Here is a 23,135-nt window from a genome sequence, read left to right on the forward strand (position 1 = left end):
TGCTATGTCCTCCATAGAGCATTTTCTTGGGCCAAGCAAGAAGAATTTTTCTTTTTTTCATTTTTTTGCAGGATGTTTTTGGGTGGCGAGTTTGCAGATCAGATATGAAATTTTTGGTGAAAAATTTACCAAAGTAGATAACATATCTGGATTCCTTGTGAAAAAAATACCCAAATTCAAAAAAAAAAATTGGCCGAATCGGATTCCAAATGAGGGAGATATCGTTGATTTAAAATTAGCTATGTTGAAAAAATGTTTCTGATGACAATTCGTGGACGGCAGCTCTCCTATCCCTTTTTTGAAATTTTTGTGTGGAATTTCAGAAAAAATATTATAGATATGATCTCCTCTCGAAAAATCACCAAATTTCAAAAAACAAATGGGTTGAATCAGAGTTCGGCGGTGGGAGGTATCGTTGATTTAAAATCAGTTATTCTTTTAGAACATTTTGTGATGTTGGAACAGTTGTAGTGTGAATCTCAGATTCAAGAGTGTCCAGATAAGGATTTCGAACATATGGGAAGATGCAAAATGGTCATTCTATTTCAAAAAACAGGCTATAATAAAGTTTCGGAGTTATATTGACCGAGTTATGTCCATTTTAATTCTGGAGCGGCATTCAGAGCAGGTTGCCTTTGGAGACGTACCCTCCCACCCCACTTTAGTAGGCACCTGATTCAAATTCATCAGTTCCATCATAGAAACATTTAACATGGGTTCTTTGGAGACGTTTCCTCCCACCCCAGGCTATGTAGGCACCTAATACTTCATCAACAACCAACATCACAGTTATGGGTCAACCACACAAAATCATTTTCATCGAAGTCCATTTGCTATGCCGCACATTGTTAGCATCACAGTTGGTCACAAGAATTACAAGGTATCTTTATCCCTTGATCTTCGTTTTTCATGGTTATGGGTCATCCATAAACCCACACTTCATCGAAGTCCATTTTCTAGGTTGCACACTGTCAGTATCACAGTTGGTCACAAGCATTACAGGATATCTCTATCCTCGAATATTCGTCCATCATGGTTATGGGTCGTCCACAAACCCACACTTCATCGAAGTCCATTTGTTAGGCTGCACACTATTAGTATCATAGTTGGTCACAAGCATTATAGGGTATCTCTATCCTCAGATCTTCATTCATCATGGTTATGGGTTAACCACATAAAACCCTTCTCTTTAGTGGCTCTTCATATTCAACAAAGGCTTTGCAAGAGGGAGCTTCACACAATGGGGACCATTGCTTCTTAAGAAAGGAGGAATGATATGAATAGAAAATAGCATCAACCCATGGTATTCATCCACCCATGGAATTTACCCATTGTATTGTAAGTGGCATCCACATATGGTATTTATCTACCCATGGTACTGCAAGTGACATCCACCCATGGTATTGTAACTGAAAAATACTATAAGTAACAAGTCACATTTTGTAAGAGGACAGTCTATCTGCCACAATGTAGCTTTTACATTATTTTCTGTTTTAATAAAAAAATTATTTGTGGTTTTGTTTATTGAGCATTCTCCTCTTCTTCTTCTTCTATTTCAATTTTTTAGAACTTTGGGGCATCCCCCCAAGATTTGGATCACCAATCCACCCTCCCAATCAGTCCAAACTACCTTTTGAATAGTTTTGGTAGCCATCCACTCAGCCTCCCAGTGAAATTTGCACAATCTTGCTCATGAGTTTTCCAGGTACGTGTTGTGTCTTTCCCCAAATTTGCTCTGTTTTCACTGACATCTTTCTTGCCATGCATGTTGCTTGCTTCTATATCTTTTAGGTGTTCATCTGTCTCAATGGCTTCCAATAGAACTGGGTCTCAGGACACTGATGGTATGGCAGCTGAAGCAGTAGCTGAGCAAGTGTCCTCTTGTTTGTTGATCTATGAAGATACGAAACTGTATCTAGACAAGGACATCAAACTAAAGTGGCAAGAGGTGAATGAAAAATTCACAGGTACTTTTGGGGAAGACCTTGAAGATCGTCAGGTGTACGTGAACGTTGATAAGTCTGGCTTGTACCGGATTGCATGCAGATACCACACATTCCCATGCATGGACATGATTCACTGGATTGTCTCTCACACTAACCCTGAGACAATGACCTTGAATAGTGTCAGTGGGAAAAGCTTGCAACCTTTTGGGCACATGATTATGATGAGATATATCAGATGGAAAAGCCCATAACTGTCATGACGCCTTCATTCAGCTTGCCCAATAGTAGAGGCCACTCCAGAGACATTCTGAAGGATTGGGTAAAGGATCCAGCTCGTTTCAGGATGACAACCAATCGGATCTATAAGACAAATATATTCAGGAAGGCATACCAATACTTGGTCATATTCAAATGTCAATTGAGTGGCCAAACAAGCACTGAGACCTTCCCTTGGAGTTGGGTGGTCGTGTTGGACCAACTGGCTAGAGAAGGAAGACCATGCAACTAGTCCAACATATTGGCTCATCAGCTGAAGGAGCAAGTCATGAAGGCTGGACAATCACCCAAAGGCATGCATGCAAAAATTTACATGTCCACCTACATTTTTGATGCAGTCTGTGTCTGACATGAGTTCTCTAGATTAGAGTGGGCATGGTCATCGGTAGAGACTGTTGTGAACACGTATTTCAAGCTATTCTCTGAATGTAGTTTCAAATGAGTAATCATACGGCTAGCCAACCATCTTTTCACCCTATTGTATAGGTTGATATTGGAACAGGATCCACCTTGCATGTTAGAAGAAGTCATGAAGGCATTGTTAGGCATTGCAGATTGGTATGCCTCACCAGATAGCACGTTCATCAGAGTGTTCAATATAGAGAAGCCTCTGTATGTTTTGCCAAAGTTTTCCTTGGACATTCCTGTCATGCAGGAAGTAGCATATCATATCTCAACAGGATTAACAGCTAGGCTATAGTGGAAGATGAAGGCACCTTGCCCCACTCTTCCATTGTGGGTTGGGTTATATGAGATTCAGAGCATCAAACAAGCAGATGTCGAAGCTGAACAGATGAAGAAGTACCTATTCGACCTCTGAAGCTTCAACTCGTATGACTCACATTGCATTGTGAAGGATCACTTCATGAGAGTTCAGTTCAATTGGATCCATGGGGCATGTCATTAGGCCGAGGAGGAATCATGGAGGTATTTCTTCAATTCCTCCAGACCCAATGAACAAGTTGATTTTGCCATAGAGTGGTTAGCATAGCAGTGTGAAGTAGCATCACAAAGAAAACCAACAGTAGCAGGAGCAGTGAAAAAAGTAGAGCCAAGAATACCTATGCACGACAAAGGGAAGATAAAGATTGTCAACCACACGAAGGAGGAACTAAGTTGCAAGTTTTGAGAAGATCCACTTGTAGAACAAGAAACTATGGCTGTTCAACATAAGAGGAAGCAACACGACAAATTAATCGCATGAAGGCGGAGGGATAAGAAGAGAATGGAAGAAGCAGAGAAGGAGTTCCATGAGCTGAGGGAACAACCCTGGAAAAAGAAAGAGCTGCACCAACATGAGAAGGAAGTGCAACAGCAGCAGATTTAGCAGGGGACGCATCACATGCAGACAGACGAAGCAGCACCCGTACAAGTAGTTGATTCTTCTAAATAGTTGGCATCAGGCGAACAAGGTGAACCCGCATAGGGGAAAGACTTTACTCATGAGATAGAATAGGGCGTTGAACAATTGGATGCAAACATGGAGCTGCAAGAGTTGGAACAGGACACTGACCTCATGCCTCACCAGAGAGAGGTTGACTCACCTGCTTCAATGCACCAAGATAGTGAGCAAGTCTCGGATGACCAAGGAGGCACTAAGATCCTTTTTTGTCAACTGAAAGTAGAGATGCACAACATCTCCTTTAATGAATCTCATCACAAAGTTGTGCAGTCTCAGAGAGTACCGACTCTGGAAGACCAAACATCCGCTACGCAATTTGAAGAGCAAGTGATCGTGACTGATGTGCACAAGCATCAAGCTGCATTGGCTGATGCAACTAGAGTGTGTACCGAAGCCACTAGCTCAAGTGTTTGTTTTATCATAGCTGAGAATGAGTGAATGGTGAAGGAACTACAGGTGGCCAAGCAGGGAGGAGACTTGGTGACAATGTCTGCCTGAGCTGAAATGAAGAAGGCAATACTAGATGAAGTGTTGTTCTTGGACAGAGTTACGCCAACATTATACTCCAAGTTTGGTATTGTGCATCAAGTAGTCGTTCATCTCCACGGATGGAAGAAACGAGGTGTAAGAAGAGTACGCATCTTGAAGAACATACATACTATTGTTGATAACATGCGAACATGGACGATGAAGTGCAAGGGAGCCCCGCTTCATTTTCCAAATATGATGAATGCCAATGCAGTCGATCTGCAAGCACGTATCTGGAGTCATATCCAGAACTATGAAGAACTACCACAACTAATCACTAGCATACAAGATTCCCATGGATGAGAATTCAAAAGCATGGAGGTTATAGTGCACACTCATGTGATCCCATCACTTGGGACCCTCACTCAGGTGAAGACCAAGAAGCAGGTTCAATAGGAGCTTGACTCATACTTCGACGAGATGATGCACATCGCCACTAGCCCAGATTTTCCTATCAGTGTAGACACCATGCAGAAGTATGTTGCTGGTCCGGCTACACTAAAGACAATGTTGCGCATGCTCACAGACGAGTTGGATAGAGGAGCCTGAGCAATGTACCAAGATTATATGGAGGCAAGGTTCAGGTTTGAGATGGATGTCACTGCAGAGCACACAGACTTGATCAGCATGAGGATGTTGAGCAGTTGGACTTGTATGGTTGTGTAAGTTCGAATGATGTCTAATTTAGCTTATCCAAGCCATTGTTCACATGGGTACATGTGCATTGTAATGTTGAGTCGTGTCAAGTGTAAGTCAAGTGTCAAGAGTGGATGTAACAGTCATAGAGTAGGTGAAGAGTCATGAGGGTAGTTGAATGGTCACAAAGGGGAATGTCAAGGGTCACCCCACACTTTGCTATAAATAGTCCCTCATAACTCATTGTATAGGCTTTTGGTCAGCCAAGTTTCTATTAAGACTATCTTGAAGAAGGCTTGGACAATATTGTAACGTGCATTGGCTTCTCCATTGCATGGAGCTAGTACATCTCTTTGGAGGAGTAGGCGGATGTGGTTGTAATGTTCCATTGTTGGGGCTAGCAGCTGTACATGGATGTATTGTATGCTTGTAACTTACACTTCTTTATATAATAAGAGCCAACACATTTTCATGCATATGTTGTTATTGTAGTTGGACTGTTCGGGTTCCTTAATGATGTATGTTGTTTAATTTACGTACTTGTGTATGAATTCATTTGTATGAAATTATATGAATCTTGTTTTTAATGTGTTGCATATGTTATTAATGTTGTCATCGTTAGTGTCAACTGCTCTGTCGGACATCAGAAAGACCTTTCTCATGAACCTTTCTATATTAACTATCATACTTGACTCAGACTGATCCGTGAGTGTTGTTCATGTTATCTTACCTTGTATGTTGTGACTGTCGCATCCAAGTGGATTGCTCCATTGGAAACTGTGAATATCCTTTGTGTGGTGTGTTTCTAGCCGACTTGGGACTGATCCCTTTCAACATGAAACTAATCTTCACCTCCCTCTCACTTCAAAGTGTTGGAACCTCTCATACACATTCCTTGACTCTCTGCATCAGTCACACCCTTGCTACTGACAGAGTTATCTTACTTGCCTCTGTGAGACATTGCAGTCAAGGCATTACTTTACGACCCACTTTTGGGACTCCTACACCAAACGGTCTGAGGTATAATTGGGACTTCTTACTGGGGAGATCCCGTTGACATGTTGGTGGGTCCAGCACCATCAACAACCCCCAGGAGTCTAGCACAGTAGTCAGCGCCATGACTAGTGGTCGACTGAGGCAGTCTGAAACATTATTGGTGTTTCCCTTCTTGTACTTAATGTTCAAATGGAACTGTTGCAGGTATGTGGACCATTTCTAATGGCGACCATTCTGCGACTTCCCTTCTGTTTGTATGAATTACAGTGGTCGGTGGCCTGTGTGGATGATAGTTTCCTTCCCCAGAATGTATTGATTCCATTGTTGGCAATCCTGCACCATGGAATACATCTCTTTGTCATATGTGGGATACTTTTGGATTGTTTTTGAAAGTGTCTCATAGTGATATGCCACTAGATTCCCTTGTTGAGTAATAATTGCACCAATAACATAGTTGGAGGCATCTGTTTCAATATCAAATGGTTGATTCTAGTATGGTAATGTGAGCACTGGTGTAGAGTAGAATTGATGCTTCAACTAGGAAAACACCTTTTGCTGGGATTCAAACCAAAAGAAGTTTTCTTTCACTCCACCCCTAGTGACTTGACTCAAAGGGCAAGTGATATAAGAGAACCCCAACATGACCTGCGGTATAATTTGGCAAGACCTAAAAAGATGTGGAGCTCCGTTCGAGTGGTTGGGGCCTGTAGGTTTTAACCCCATACATAAATTACCTACATACGATTTTAAAACACAGAAAATAAACAAAGTGAGAGCATAACACATATAACATATATACACAAATATTTTCCCCTGGATCTCAAAATCGGGACTGTTAGCCTCCTGTTGCAACAGGTGTTCATCTTTCATGATTGACATTTTTACATGCCAAATATGTCATACTTTGCATCCTGCAATGCTCCATATTTCCAGAAAGAGGCCAAAGAAGGGACCATGAAAATGCGCCAGTCCAAATGCCACTGTTGTATTCCAATTTTGATAACTTAACCATTTTTGAAGAATGTTCTGTTAAGGGAAGTCCAAACAGCTTAATCTTGGCTTCCCTAGGTTTTGAATTTCTTGCTTTAGAAATAGAGAATGAATATCTGTCCAAACAGCCTAATCTTGGCAGATTTGTAGATAGGTAGAGAATCAAAGGAGCCCAACTGCTTAATATGGGCCCTTGGCAAAAATAAGTGCAGATTTAGATAGGATGGCAGTCAAAAGAAAAATTGTAAAGCAGGGTCTGCAAGTCTAAGTGCACCCAAACCAAAAGAAGAAAAAATGTTAGGTAAGTAGGCTGGGCAGGTAGTTTTGAGGTTGCAGAACTTTGATTTGTGTTTCAAAGTGATATTTACTATAGATCACAATTGTAAGGAAGTTTTTCATTTGGAGCAGGTCAAGCAAGGCATGTCTAACTCCCCCTTCTTCTAATTCCCTAAATCACTCACTAACTTCCCTGAAGAGGTCAAGATCTGCTTGAGCCTCTTAGTTTCATCATGTTTCATAAAACGTCTGCCTAAGTAGAGATCTGCTTTACTTAGGAGTGCTGATATCTCTTCTACAAGTTCTATCCCCCCTAATAGCCTAAGATTCACATACTTAGCGCTTTCTTCACACTTTCATATTAACTACTGATTCTATTATGTAAATCCATATCGGTTTTCCCCTTCCCCTACTAAAATTATGTTAATAGCTCCCCTATATAATTATTCCCTCCCCCTAACATAACCATAAGTTCATTGGGAATTGCTAAGTTTATCTGAAACTCAGCAAGAGCCCTCATTTCCACCCTCAAACTATCTTTTTATGCATTTTAATCCATCACACAGCATAAAATTCCTTTCATGTTTATAAAAACCATCTTATTTAACTTGTTTTCACTCTCCCAAGGCATAAACCCCTTGTTTTTCCTTAAAAACCCTTCTCAAACTGCATAAAATCCATCTTTCTAGGCTTTCAGACCCCTTTCGATGCCTTTAAAATCTGTCATAACCACAAAAACCCACTAAACCAAAGTCTAACCACCCCCCCCATGGCATTATACAAATTCAAATATTTGCACGGGCCTCGTCCATTATCCCTCTGCTGCCTCATCTGTTCCGCCAGTCGTCTGATCGCTCGCGCCATAGATCTACAGTGGGCGGGTCTTCTCATCTCCGAAGACATTGAGGGTTAATGCCCGGGAGATCGACGGTTTTCCCGTCGTACTCCCACCATGCGTCGCCCTCCCAGCTGTGGCGGAGCCCCCTCTGCCGAAACCACCTACACGGAAAGGCAGTGCGCCTGAAACCAGATACCGCTCTCCCCCCTCCTGTGTCAGCGTGACATCACCCTACCATGTCACCATCCCATGTCAAATCCTACCACCATGTCCTTGCCATGTAGCTGCCACCGTACCACCAAGTCACCTCCTTTGCCATACTGCCAAATCACCCAGCCGTACTGCTGACGTCATCTGATGATGTCATCCTTCCACATCACCGCCGTACTGGGACCCGCCTGCTGACGTTATGCTGACATCACCGTCAAAAAGTGTGAAAGGCGCAAATCACAGCCTAGGAAGCCCAGAATCAAAATCTGAGGCAATTTTTCATGCGCGATTAGGGAAATAGGCTAAAATGGAAAGCCCCTCACCGCTTGGCCTCCAGCAGGCCCAAAAGGCGCAAAGTGACCAGAATTTCTTCGCGAAGCATACAGAAAGGGGCAAACACAATTTTTAAAGCAACAGAGGGCTGAGCAGCAGCCATGAAAGATCGATGGGACAGTCTAAACCACTCAGAAGACATTAAAGACTCCAGGTTCAGCGGCAAAGAGTATCAGAGGAAAGATGAAGCGGCAAAGAGTATCAGTTCAGGAACATCAATGCAGGTGAAAATTAAAGAATTCAATCAAAGTCAGCAAAGCAGTTAAGGCCATTTAAAAGCCTATTTGGTTAGGATTAGTGCACATTAATGCCAGAAAACAGCAGGAAAACCAAGTTAGAGGTGGAGATAAAAGACAAATCACAGTTATTACAGAAATACTGCACTAAGCCACCCAGGACAGACATTAACTCAGTTTGATATAGCTGCCCTCAGCGCAGCTCAAAGATATTTTCATGCATTTATTTCTGGATAAGATTAGGTTAAAGTAATCATTTTCTGTCGGACCTGTTTAGGTTGGCTATAATAGATTAATTTTGGATAATTTTCCCTATTTCTACCGACCCTATGTATTGTTTAAAGGGTTGGTTGGTTGATAATCTCCATTAGAGACTCGCACTGGATATCTGAGATGTTTTACTTAATCAAAGATTGCTGAAAAGATTTGGAGGAATGACTGTCTGCTCTGTGTCTAATGGTTTGAAGAATTTAATGTGGAATTCTTGTGCGGAAATATGAATCAATAAGTTTTCCTCACCTCTGTTATTTTAATTTCATATATGCTTAAGTTGCAGAATGAAAGATTGGTTTAGAATTTGCTTAGCTGCACTCTATGCTCAGTTTATGTGGCTTCTTAATGTTTTCCTCTTGATTTAGGCATAAATATGAATTCTGTTATGGCTCATGTTTGATCTATTTCACATATGAATGACTGTTATCTAGGAATTCTTAGCTACTCCTAGATAGGGCTCATTTGTCTTCTTTTCTGCTAACATGAATGAGAGATTCTTAATTTCCCCTCATTCCTTAGCCTTTAATCCATCTCTTTTACCTTGAATGATTGTTTCATATGCAGCTAGCTTGCTCCATATTCCTTCTTATGACCAAGAAAATGCACCAACAGTCTTACTCCTTGACTCCACGCCCAATGGTTCTAAAACTTTCATGCTATCCCTGCCTCTTTACTTGAAAGCATCATCCTTCCCACCAAAAATTAAAAAAAAAACCCCTTGAACTCAATAACTAGCCTAAAAATATTATCAACAAAGCTAAATCAGAAAGAGAGAGCCCTCTCTGATTGTAGGTGGGCTAGAACCTGCAGTCCAAAGATTGGTATGTGGTTACCTCGGCCGTATCCTTTTGAGCTAACCAGAAACAACCTGAGCGATAACAGGGACTACCATTCTTGATTTTTCATTATGTTCCTTTCAATGTTACAACACATTTTTATACATGTCGAAGCATCCAATACCATAGACCGAAAACCATTGCGTCGAAAACCATGGACCGAAAACCATCGCGTCCAAAACCATGTGCAGAAAATCATGTAAAAAACCATAAGCAGGTCCACTCAACCTAATATAGGGTCCAAAAACAAAATTTTCTGGGCCACTGCCCCAGACCCCATAGAGTTGGGTTACTTGCACCCCTCAAACCCCCTGTGACTCCCCCCTCTACGCAATCGGCGCAACGAAGGCGGGGCTCCATCCCCCGATTAACTACGTGGGCTAGTCGTGGAAAGAATATAACGCAACCCAACATTATCCCACTTGTTTTTTTCTTTGCACAGGGGGCCACAAGGGAGCTTAGTCATTTATCCATCCCTGCAATGCCCATTGTTTCTCTACATCAAGAGAACTTCTCAGATCTCACAGATTTTGTCAATGCATCTACAATATTCTTCAAAGTGTCCACCTTTACCAGCAACAACTTTTTTTCTTCTATCATATCCCTCACAAAGTGATAGTGAACATCAATGTGCTTTATCTTTGAATGATATGCAGGGTTCTTTGCCAAGAAAATTGCACTTTGGTTGTCATAGTCTATCCTTATAGCTCCCTTTACTAACCCCATACTTGAACACAATCTCTGCAACCAAACTACTTCCTTGCTTGCATGAGTGGCTGCCATGTATTTTGCCTTTGTAGTTGATAGTGCCACTACAGATTGTTTCTTACTCATCCAACTGACCGCACCTCCAAATAGGTTAAACACATACCCACTTGTAGATCTTCTCTGGTCTAGATCTCCAGCCCAGTCTGCATCAACAAAGCCACGAATATCCAACACTATGTCCAATCCTGGTCTTCCTTGGTAGCACAAACCATAATCACTAGTGCCATGCAAATACCTGAAAACCCGCTTCACTGTTGTCCAGTGCTCCTTCCCTGGTTTTGACATAAACCTACTCAATACTTGCACCACATGTGCAATGTCTGGTCTATTACAGACCATTGCATACATCGGGCTACCAACTGCACTTGCATATGTAACACAAGACATGTCATCTTCCTCTTCTTGTGTCTTGGGACACTGTTCAACAGATAACCTCACACCTATAGGAATAGGAACCTTCACCGGTTTACTATACTGCATATTAAACCTCTGCAGTATTGTCTCAACATACTTCCTATGGTTTAACCAGAGCTTCCTCTTTGCCTGGTCTCTTTTAATTTCCATACCCAAAATATAGTTTGCAGCACCAAGATCTTTCATGTCAAATTTGGAGGAAATTGGTCTTCAAATCCTGGATAATTACTTTGTCATTTCCAATTAGCAACATATCATCCACATACAAGACCAGATAAATAACACGGTCACCAATTAATTTAAAATACACACAGTGATATGCTTTGCTTCTGGTGAAGCCAAGTTCCCGTATAAATGTATCAAATTTCTGTTACAACATCCTTGGTGACTTTTTTAACCCATATAGAGACTTCTTTAACTTCCATACCATTTCCTTCTTACCCTTCACCACAAAACCTTCAAGTTGCTTCATGTAGATCTCCTCTTCTAGATCCTCGTGAAGAAATGTTGGCTTCACATCCATCTGTTCTACCTCAAAATCAAAAGCAGTAGCAATAGATAAAAGTAATATAATAGAAGTTACCTTGGCAACAGGAGTAAAAATATCACCAAAATCAATTCCCAACACCTGGGAATAGCCTTTTGCTACCAACCGTGATTTGTATTTCTCCACCTTTCCTTTTGCATTTGTCTTTTTCTTTAACACCCATTTGCTACCAATGGGTTTCCTCCCAACCGTCAACTCGACCAGATCCCAAGCCTCATTTTTGTGCAAAGATGTCATTTCATCAACCATGGCCTCTTTCCAGAGTTTTCCATCCTCTGAATCTACCGCTTCCTTCACAGTTCTGGGATCATCATCAGTAATAGATAAAGCAAAATTTGAACAGAAAGCAGATGGCCCTCTTCTATTGTAGAGTTTGATTCTTCCTCCTTTAGCTCAAACTCTATCTTCTTAGGTTCCTTTGGTTGGAATTTATGTTTAATAACATCTTTTACCTCTCTGAACACCACATCTCAGTTGTACACAACCTTCCTTGTTACTAGGTTCCAAAGCTTATAACCCTTTAAACCATCCTTATACCCAATAAACATGCACTTTTCAGATTTACTATCCAACTTGGCTCGTTTCTCCTTTGGAACATGCACATATGCATCACATCCAAATACCCTCACATGTGAAAGAGAGGGTTTCTTACCAGTCCATACCTCTTGTGGAGTCTTATCCTCAACATTGATGAAGGTGATCTGTTGACCAAGTACATGTTGTCTCCATCGCCTCTGCCCAGAATTCCTGTCCTAACCTGGCACCACTGAGCATGCTTCTTGCCCTTTCCATCAATGTCTTGTTCATTCTTTCTGCAACTCCATTTTTCTGAGGTGTATATGGAGTAGTCTTCTACGTGATATACCACACTTCTTACATAATTCTTCAAATTCCTTACTGCAAAAATCTCCACCGTTATCTGTCCTCAGCACCTTTATCTTCTTCTCTGTCTAGTTTTCCACCGAAGCCTTAAATTCTTTAGACCTGTCAAATACTTCAAATTTCTTCTTAAGAGAATATATCCATGTATTCCTTGAGAAGTCATATATAAATGATACATAGTACTGTTGTGCTCTACAACAACCCCCCATTTCATATCATCTTTATTTATAAATATTAATGTATGAAATGGGTCCCTTCAAACTTTAATTGGTATCAATACTTTTATTGTTCAAAAGAGGCCCGATAATCAAATGAATTCATTTCATAACACCCTTTTTGAAAAAACCCTTTAAAGAAATAAGGCAAATCTTTGTCATTGCGATAAAGCGATCGCAAGATCGCATACCGCAATGACATAAAAAATATAAATAAGCGGCACATTGATTACCCCCGATGCGATATCGCAATCGGCGATCGGATATCGGCGATACTCCATATGCGGTCAACGCAAATTAAGTCATTTACTCCGATCCGATGCAATTGCGCAATCGGCAGTCGGCAACATCCCATGCACATTAATAAGGCACCCAGGTCTTACCCCCGATGCGATGCGATATCGGCGATCGGGGAATCGGAAATTCACTCTAAATGCACCTTGTCATATTTCTTCGCACTAATCCGATGCGACGTCGCAATCGGCGTTCGAGAGGATCCTATGCTTATGATTATATAATACCTATTCTCCTAAAGCAATGCGATATCGCTATCGGCGATCGGAATTTCAAAAGGCATAGCTTGAAGATCTAAAGTATTATTGATATCCGATCGATAGAGCGCGGATTTCGAAAAAGCCGTTAAATGGAGGGATAAGGTGATGTATTCATATTTAAAGTTTTTCCCCTTCGATTAACGATCACCTGCGCTCAACCGCCAAAATATCCATTACACGCTTAAGGGAGTCATTCAACCGGATAATGGTGTAATAAGCATTTAAGGAGTAGCAGGCCTTAAACAACCATTTAATATATATGTAATATCTTCTCATTGATTGGATCCGTAGCCATTTTTGAGAGTTAATCTCTCGGCACGCTTCGATTGATATATCTCTCCCACCATAGGTTCTCATTATTATATTTCTATGTTACGGTTTTTCTTGCCTTTGTGCAGAATTCATCTTCTAACAGAAGCATGAGCATGATGGGAAAGAAATCTAAGAAGACCGCGGGTTCCGCTGCTACATCAGTTGCAGGACAAGCTGCCACAGATAAAAAGAAGGGCTTAATATCAGATACTACATGCACAGGTCTTACCAGAGCTACATGGCAAGGCACGTATAATTTGATTGAAGCTGAACAACCAGAAAAGGAAGTGACAAAAGCTACTGCGGATCCTACTCGCAAGTCTGATTGCTCTCTCAAAGACTTAGCCGACTCTTTCCTTCACAGGATAGCGGCCAGAGAACAGATTCTCCCCTACACAGACGTCGTGCGATGGGCAATTGAAGAAATTCCAATCCTCGACATAACTTTTAGCACCAGAGATGGGAGGATTTTTGGATCGTTCAAGCCAGAGCATCTAAGGCAAATGTATCATTTGCCTGAGCCAGAGAAAGTGTATAACAAGTCGTTCCTGGAGAAATTTGCAAGTGATAATGAAGTGGAATCCGAACCCATCCGGGATTGGAGGCAGAATCCAGCCAAACACAAGCGCGAGTCTTCCGGTAAGTACTCAGTCAATTCTTTAGCTTCTCCCTATTGCTATGCGGGGATAATGATGTGTAGGCTATGGGGATTACATGACTCCACTAACTTTACCATAGAGATGGTTCCTCTAATGGAAGCAGCAGTAAACAGCATAATTATGGATTGGGCTACTATTCTCTCTGATAAGCTAGCCATAGCTGTTCGTGATTTTAGAAAAAATTCTGTTGTTACTGAAAGGAAAATTCCCCTGTTTTATTACAGTGCATATATTTTAGATACATTATGTTTCAATTCTGAGTTTCCCGTCCTCGGTTGGAGGTGGACTGCCCAAGACCCCTGACCCATTCATATATACCACCAGAAATTGTGGAAATCTTCTTACAAACACCATTTGTACCAAATCTGCAATGGCTTTATGGTTCCCATTCATTATTCTATTTTTGATAAGCCCATTCCCAGAATCTCCTATCTAGCTTCCTTTGATTTACCGGCGGTAGCGAGTTGGTTTGGAGAAGAGAGATTTACCTACATTAGGGTTTTCGGCAGCCAAGCCAATCCACATGTTCTCCCTTTGTATATTCCAGATAAACTGCCAGCAATATGATTGATCTGATCAACAACATCCTTTACCTGGCAAATATGATCTCCCAGTGTACTCCTGGAAGAATAACAACAGCAAATGTGATTGAGCAAACAAGTTATCCTGAATTAGAGGAGAAGGGGAGATCAATCGCTGGGGTTAACACTTTGACTTTCGATGCATATTGGCTCTTTCTGATCAAGCCAGACACACAAAGGTTTGCCCTCAAGTGTTTAACTAATGCACTCGGGTGTATAATTCCCGATATTCAAGATGCCACATACGCTGCTCAGCTCAGTTCGCGCCTCAACAAACCGCCTGAAGTAGAACCAATGCTAGCGATAAATCAGCTCAGGTTTAAAGGCAAGGAGCCTACCTGATGAATCATTGTCGCCGATTGCCAGACCGCTCCAGGAAATAGGATCAATATTTATTGATGCCAATTATGTAGGATTTCTTTTTATTAGATATTTAGATTAGCTTAGTATTTATAGACCCTTTCATTGTTTTGGAAAGGGTCATAAAATTTTGTAATAGACTTAAAGACTGAAGTTTGCACTACTGTGCTTCAGCCTATATTCTTTTATGAAACTCGACCAATCGTTCTTAATTTGACAAGGAAGTTTCTTTATGCAATTACGCACTACTGTCTTTTGTTGGGGATGTTTTCTGAGTCAAAAGAAGAACTGCGACATAGCGATTGATATATGGGAGTGTTAAGCAGCTTATATGGTACTTTTATCTGTATCTGTATTCATTCCTTTTATATGAATTGTTGTGTAATTATTCTTGCTATTGTTGAATACATGTATGTGCTGTAACAGCAAATCTCTATCTCATTCCACTATTGGATGTTTTGCGATATGCCTTTTCCTTTAATCATGCATGTAACAATGATATAAATGATAAAGTGTGGTAATTTCGTTGTTATCGCTTTGCGTAACTATTTATGCACAGCAGTCTTGAATGATTTAATATCTATGTTTTAGAGATGGTGTCATCTATATGCATGTCTTAAAGCACAGGTCATCAAACGCTACGCTTTAGAAAACAATAAGTCCCCGGGATAGATCATAGTTATTATATTTTGCTGATAGTTTTAGTTATTCGCTTATCGCCAGCATATTCTATAAGCTATTCATCCATCACGTCTACCTATAATTTTTGGGAAACTGGTCCCATTATCCACAGTCGGAGCCACTATTCCAAACGGAAAAGGAGCTGTATCAAGGTCCGGACCAGGTGGTTTCCCCTATGTTGTTGCAGCGATTTTCGAGGCATCAACATAATTGGCACTAGAAGGAGGGCCACCAACTGTGAATGGCACATAAGTCAAAACCTATAAGCCATTCTAAGAGTAATTCTCCCTCTGTATCCCCTCGATCTTCCCATTGGCATACTGGTTCGCCGGTATCCAAACAAGGAGAAGGGGAATCAACTACCACTGCTCAAACCCATCATACCCCAGAACAATTTAGTCTTGTCACCTGAAGTCCAGTCTCTAATCCATAAACTTCAGAGCTTCTCGATTTCACCACAGAAATCTAAGGTATCACAAAGCAGTGCGACTTCGCAGTTTAATTTAACTCATCCTCTCACCAGATTTCAGAGCGAAAAACTCGGTATTGAACCCACTGAATTCCCTTTTCCCAAAAGGAAAAAGGCGAAGAAAATTACTGAAGGATCTGATAGTGAAGAGCTTTCATCCACGTCCTCCATTGCATCTTCACCTCTGCAAAGTCAACCACCCACTTCCCCATTACACATTGTCGTTCACCAGGGATTAGAAACCTCAACATCCCAACCTGTTCACTCCTCATCATTAATTCCTTCCCATACATCTGGAATTCCAACAGTAGTATCAACCACTGTTGCTATTATAATGGCAGACCCATGGACTAGGCCAGGTGCAGTCAACATGCCTGCACCATTGCATCCTCTACCAGATGCTCCTGAAAAATGGCTACCTAAATTTAACCCAGATGATGGGACCCAAGCTGAAGAACACATTAATAATTTTATGTTAGCAGTTAACTTGAAACGAGTGACAGAACAAGATGTTGTTGTAAGACTTTTCCCTTACACCTTGCAAGGATCAGCAGGATCCTGGTATTTTTCCTTACCCTCTGGTTCAATTACCAGTTGGAACACTTGCCAAGAGCAGTTTCTTACCAAATATGGAGATGATAGGTCCTTAGCTACTTTAATAAACAACCTCTCCAATCTGATAATAGAGCATAGAGAACCAATAAAGGAATTTAACGCTAGATTTAATAAACTCCTGAATAAAATTCCTACAGCTTCCAAACCAAGTGAACAAATTCGAAGCGAATGGTATATTACCGACCTACCTGCCAACATAGCCATTTTTTTGGACAGGGCTGGGAAACCTACCTTAGCTGAAAACATGAGAGAAGCACTTGCTGTGGAAAAGCGCATCAATGCTCTAGAGAAGAAAGCTGCTTTGGAAGACAGAAAAGCCAAAAAAGTCTCATTTAAAGAGGATTCCAAGAAGAAAACCCCAAAGGACCCATACGACATGGAGGGTTTACAAAACGTCCTGAAAACTTTGTCTAACGAAATGGTTGAAATAAAGAAGCAGGTGGCCGAAACCTCAAACAAAAGACCATTTAGGACTTATAAGAAAACTGAAACAAAGCCACCTAATCTTATATCTAACGAAGATTCAGAGCAAGAAGAAGAGGAAGAGGAAACAACCTCACAAACTGATGATGAAGAAGAAGTAGCTGAATGCCATGGAATGTGGGATTTTATACTCCCCAACTCTGATACCGATAACGAAGAAGAAGCCTTCCCGGTTACTACAAGAAGTAAAAGTACTTCTGAACCTGCCCAGGCAACTTCAAAGAAAAGGAGTGCAGGTGCTACCACAACAAAGGAAAAAGTTCCCCCAAAGAAGTCGCCTGTAGTAGTTCCCGAAAACCAGCCTTCAACTTCTAATTCTCCTTCAACATCCAAAACATTAGTGGTATCCGATTCAATGGAATATAACATTGTTGATGAAATGAAGAAAACTAAAGCAAACATAACTATGTTTGAGCTTAGTAAATTAAAGCATCAACAAAAATTACTTCTTAAAGAATTGAATGATGTTCCCTCTACACCCCTCCTCAGTGCAAAAGCTACTAATGATTCAGGCCAACCTCCTCCAGGTATGGTTGAAGCTACCGATTCAGTTCTAATTGGAGATAGATCTAATTCTCATACTCCACCCTTCCTGCTGACCTATGAGATTTATAACAGAAACCTGCACAATTGTTTAATTGATTCAGGGGCATCATCTAACATAATGCCAACTTCAGTTTGCTCTAAACTGAACATTGATTCATATTGTACAGTTGGACAGGACCAAAGTGCAGGTTGTGGGAGAAATTAATTCCGTAACTATCAGGTTGTCTGCTGATCCCAGAATTGTACAGAGGATTGACATCTTAATAACTGACATACCTAAATTCTACGGTTTAATTTTGAGTAGGGATTGGTCCGCAAAATTGCATGGGTATATTTCCACAAATTGGTCACATATATGGCTTCCCTACAAGGGAAAGCCAAATCAAATAAGGATCGATCGAGAGAAGCACATGACCCACACAGTTACTGAATTTGAGCAAGAAAACCAACCTGTAGCGTTCAACAACAACATTTTGGGGAATTATTCGTCAGAGTCATTCTTTGGCAACTTTGTTGCCCAACCATCGCCTTTTTCAGTTAATCATTTTACATCTCATATTGAAAATTTTTCACAAACTGATAAGTCTAGATGTTTTAATGATACTGAGGAAAATGTAAATATTTTTGTTAATACTCCTTTATTTTGGTCTTTATATTTTGATGGCTCTAAGTCCAACGAAGGCTCAGGAGCAGGTTGCATTTTTGTTAGTCCACAAGGAGAAAAGACAATGCTGTCTTGCAGGTTAGAATTTGACTGCACTAACAACACAGCCGAATATGAAGCTTTAGTCCAGGGATTATATAAAGCAATCAGCCTTAAAGTGCAATATCTAAAAGTATTCGACGATTCAGAAATTATTGTTAAACAGGTGAGGAATGAAATTCATTGCCTTTCAAGTCACCTCAAGCATTATCAATCGCTAGTACAGGATCTTACCTCACACTTTTCAGCATTTAACATTTCCTCCATTCCTAGGTCGCAAAACTCGGCAGCCGACCTACTAGCCAATGTAGCTTCCAAGCTTCTACCTTCTGAAGACTACAACCTTGATAGATTTTCCGTAGAATTGCTTTTTAGGCCTTCAATTCCCGACAATGTCACTAATTGGAGAGTATTTAACCATGATGAAGATATTTTGCAATTTCTAACTTTTGAAAATTCCTATGACAATCAAATTATTGAGGAAAATGACCATGATCTACAAATGAAAGAAACACCTCAGGAAAATTCAATTCCTAAACCAGTGGTAAAGCTCAAAGATCTTTATGATATCAAAGACAGGTTTAAACCTGTAATTAATGCAAAGCTTCAAAGTTCTACCCTTAGGTTTGAATTGATAAATCTAGGTACTGACCATGCTCCTCAAAACATCAATTTAGGATTAGGACTTTCCTTGGAAGAGAAGGAGGCATTCATCAAACTGTTAAGAAAAAACAAACAGGTCTTTGCTTGGAAGTATGATGATTTGAAGACATATGATACATCTATTATCCAACATACCATTCCTATACTTCTTGATCAGAAACCGATTCAGCAGAAGTTAAGAAAAATACATCCAAATTTAGAGAGCCAGATAAAGTCGGAACTTAACAAGCTCTTGAAAGTGAAGATTATTTTTCCTGTCCGACACTCAAACTGGGTCTCTAATATGGTGCCAGTCAGAAAGAAAAATGGTGACATTTGAATTTGTATTGATTTCAGGAACCTGAACAAAGCGAGCTTGAAATATAACTTCCCATTACCTACTATGGAGCAAATACTCCAATCAGTAGCAGGCTCTGAATTGATGTCCTTTCTTGATGGATTCTCAGGATATAACCAAGTTCTGGTTCATCCTGATGACCAACTTAAAACCACATTCAGAACAAAATGGGGAACATATGCATATCAGAAAATGCCTTTCGGACTTATAAATGCAGGAGCAACATTCCAAAGAGCTATGGATATAGCCTTTAGAGGGTTGATTAATTGAACAGTAGTCGTCTATCTAGACGATATTACTGTATTTTCTAAGAAGAGGCATAATCATTTGCATGATCTAAATCAAAATTTTCAGCGATGCAAAAGATATGGTATTTCTCTGAACCCAAAAAAGTCTTTCTTTTCTCTTGATCAAGGAAAAATCTTAGGATTTATTGTATCCAAAGATGGCATTTATATCGATCTTGATCGGATCAAGGAAATTTCTGAAATCCCTTTCCCACACAATAAAAAGTTGATGCAGTCATTTTTAGGCCAGATCAATTTTGTTAAACGATTTGTTCCAGATTTTTCTCAAATTATATTACCACTTCAGACAATGATCAAGAAGAATTCAGTCTTCAAGTGGAGATCAGCAGAAAAGCAAGCTTTTGATGTAATCAAGCAATCAATAATCAATGCCCTAGCCTTGAATACTCCAAATTTTTCTAATCATTTTACATTGTATACCATTGCATCCGACGTATCTTATGTTGCAGTTCTCACACAGCCAAATGCTCACAATTTGGAAGCACCCATATCATTCTTCAGCTCAAATCTTCAGGGTGCCGAATTAAATTAATCCAATGTAGAAAAACAAGCCTTTGCTGTATTTAAAGCAGTCAAACATTATAGACCCTTCCTTTTAAAAAACCATACAAAATTAATAGTTCCTTTCCCGGCAGTTAGGCAACTATTAATCCAAAAAGAGTTGGGTGAAAAAAGGGCAAATTGGGTCACAACGCTTCAAGAGTATGACTTAGAAATTAAGCCAGCAAAGATTGTTAGGGGCCAAGGTTTTTGCATGATATTGGCAGGAGCAGCCAACATTCCAAAATCAAGCGATACAGATCAAATTCAAGAAATTAATCAGATAAGTATTACTGATTCTAGATCTCAATATGCAGATTTAATATTTTATTTAAAGAATGGTTATGCACCTCCGAATTTGTCTTACAAAAACAAAAGGCCCATTAGGTTAAAAGCGAAGAATTTTACAATCATTGATAACGTGCTTTTTAGGCAAAATTATGATTTTATCTTGTTAAGATGCCTTGAGAAACCTGGAGCTCAAAAGGTTTTGCAGGAATTACATGACGGACCAACAGGAGGACATTTCGGAGCTGACACAACAGCTCACAAAATTATTCATGCTGGTTACTATTGGCCTACTTTGTTTAAAGATTCCCATGAGCATGTAAGGAAATGTATCAATTGTCAAACTGCTAGTGGAAGACAACGTAAACCAGCTTTCCCTCTACAACCAGTCAACATTGAACAACCATTTGAGCAATGGGGATTGGATATCATTGGGGAGATTACTCTAGCATCTTCCAAACAGAATAAGTACATCCTTACTGCTACCGATTACTTTACAAAATGGGTTGAGGCAATCCCTTTAAAGACAGCAAATTCTGAAGCAATCATTGAATTCATAGACCAATTCATTATTACCAGGTTTGGTGTCCCAAACGCTCTTGTTTTTGATAATGCATCTTACTTTTCAGGCAATGCTATGTTTGATTTTGCTATTAAAAGAGGATTTAAGTTAAAATATTCTGCTAATTACTATCCCCAAGGAAATGGTTTAGCAGAATCTACTAATAAGAATCTGATTAAAATCATTAAGCGAAATATTGAACAAAATCAGAGAAATTGGCACAAATCCTTAGTGTTTGCAATATGGGCTGATAGGATAACACAGAAAGCTTCTATTGGAACTTCTCCATTTAATCTTGTATATGGAAAAGAAGCAATCCTACCCACAAATCTTGGTCTTCCTTCTTTAGCCCTAGTGCAGTTTATTGAGGAAAATCCTTCCTCTTCTATTCAGTTTAGACATGACCAGATTCTAAAATTAGAGGAGGAAAGAGAAAAATCCAAGGTTATCCATGCCAAACATCAGCAAGTCATCAAAGCAGCTTTTGATTCAGTCTCATCCGGTTCAAAACAATTCTGAGTCGGTGATTTAGTTCTGAAATGGGACAAATCCCATGAGGACAAGGGTAAACACTCCAAGTTCTAGAGGTTGTGGCTTGGACCATTTCAGATCTGTGAGAAGATAGGCCATTCAACCTTTATATTGCAAGATTTATCAGGTTTGAGAGACTCTCTCCCTGTTAATGGCCTTGTCTTGAAGAAATTTTTTAACTGAGGAGGTAACCCCTTCTCCTTTCATTTCAGTAGGATTTTATAGTTTGTAGGATTTTTAGGAAATAAGGTTGTGAGACGTCTCCCATTGACCTTTTGTTGTGTCTGAAAAAGTTGTCCCACAGAACTAGTATGAACATTTGCTTTTAAAACGATAGAACTTTTTACCAAAAAGGATAATTTCTAGGAAATTAAATATCTTTGTATTCTGAAATCACAATTCAAGTTTTGTCAACTCCTCTCAAAGCATAGAAATATTGTAAATCATTTTCTATTTTTAAATTGGTCTCTAAAGGTTATCCATACTAAGATAAAAATCAATCCAATCTCAGCATCTTCAACTCTTACCCTGTCATCCATTTACTCTTAAGGAGAAATTTGTTCACCCCATTCACTAAAGTTTATGATTATTCAGAGTGTAATTCTAAAATATAAGATATTAAAGATAAGAGGTCTTATTACAAGCCTGCTTACCATGTTCATAGAGAAATAGTTTATCTAACATTACCAATACTGCAAACCAAAACAGGGTAATGGCTTGAAATTACAAGACAAGGGGTCTCATCACGAGCCAGCTTGTTTAGTTAGACTACTATCAGTGAGTGGCATTGTCAACAACTGGCCACCAAACCAGGACAATGACTTTTTATCTTATGAATGACAATAAAGAAAAAGGAAATGAAGTACAAAATGTGAAAAAATATTTTGAATTCATTCTGTTAATCACAATCTTAATTGGATGGGACAATGGACAATCACATGGTTAAAAGGTATCCCTGTCGAAACTATAGGTGTTTGCTGGAAGCAGAGGCTCTACCTATGACAGATGAGTTTACTATAAAGGCTGATTTGGAAAGGTATTCCATTTTATCATTATAAACCAAAAAAGGCCTATTTTAAAGCTTAGAATGTTTTTATTTTCTTAAAAAAGAGGAAGTCAACAAAATAGTTTCATTTTTCTCAGAATACATAGAAATCTAGTTATATTAGAATTTTCCCCATTGATTGAAACTCTATTTTTTGAAAAATCTTAAGTGTTTCTATTTTTGAAAGAGATAACAGGTTCTTCCAGCGAATTGCCAATTGTTGTGCTCTACAACAACCCCCCATTTCATATCATCTTTATTTATAAATATTAACGTATGAAATGGGTCCCTTCAAA

The sequence above is a fragment of the Pinus tabuliformis genome, chromosome 3_1 (genome assembly GCF_031772625.1).
Source record: "Pinus tabuliformis cultivar Carrire ecotype Pingquan chromosome 3_1, CPIR1, whole genome shotgun sequence".
NCBI classification, from domain to species: domain Eukaryota; kingdom Viridiplantae; phylum Streptophyta; class Pinopsida; order Pinales; family Pinaceae; genus Pinus; species Pinus tabuliformis.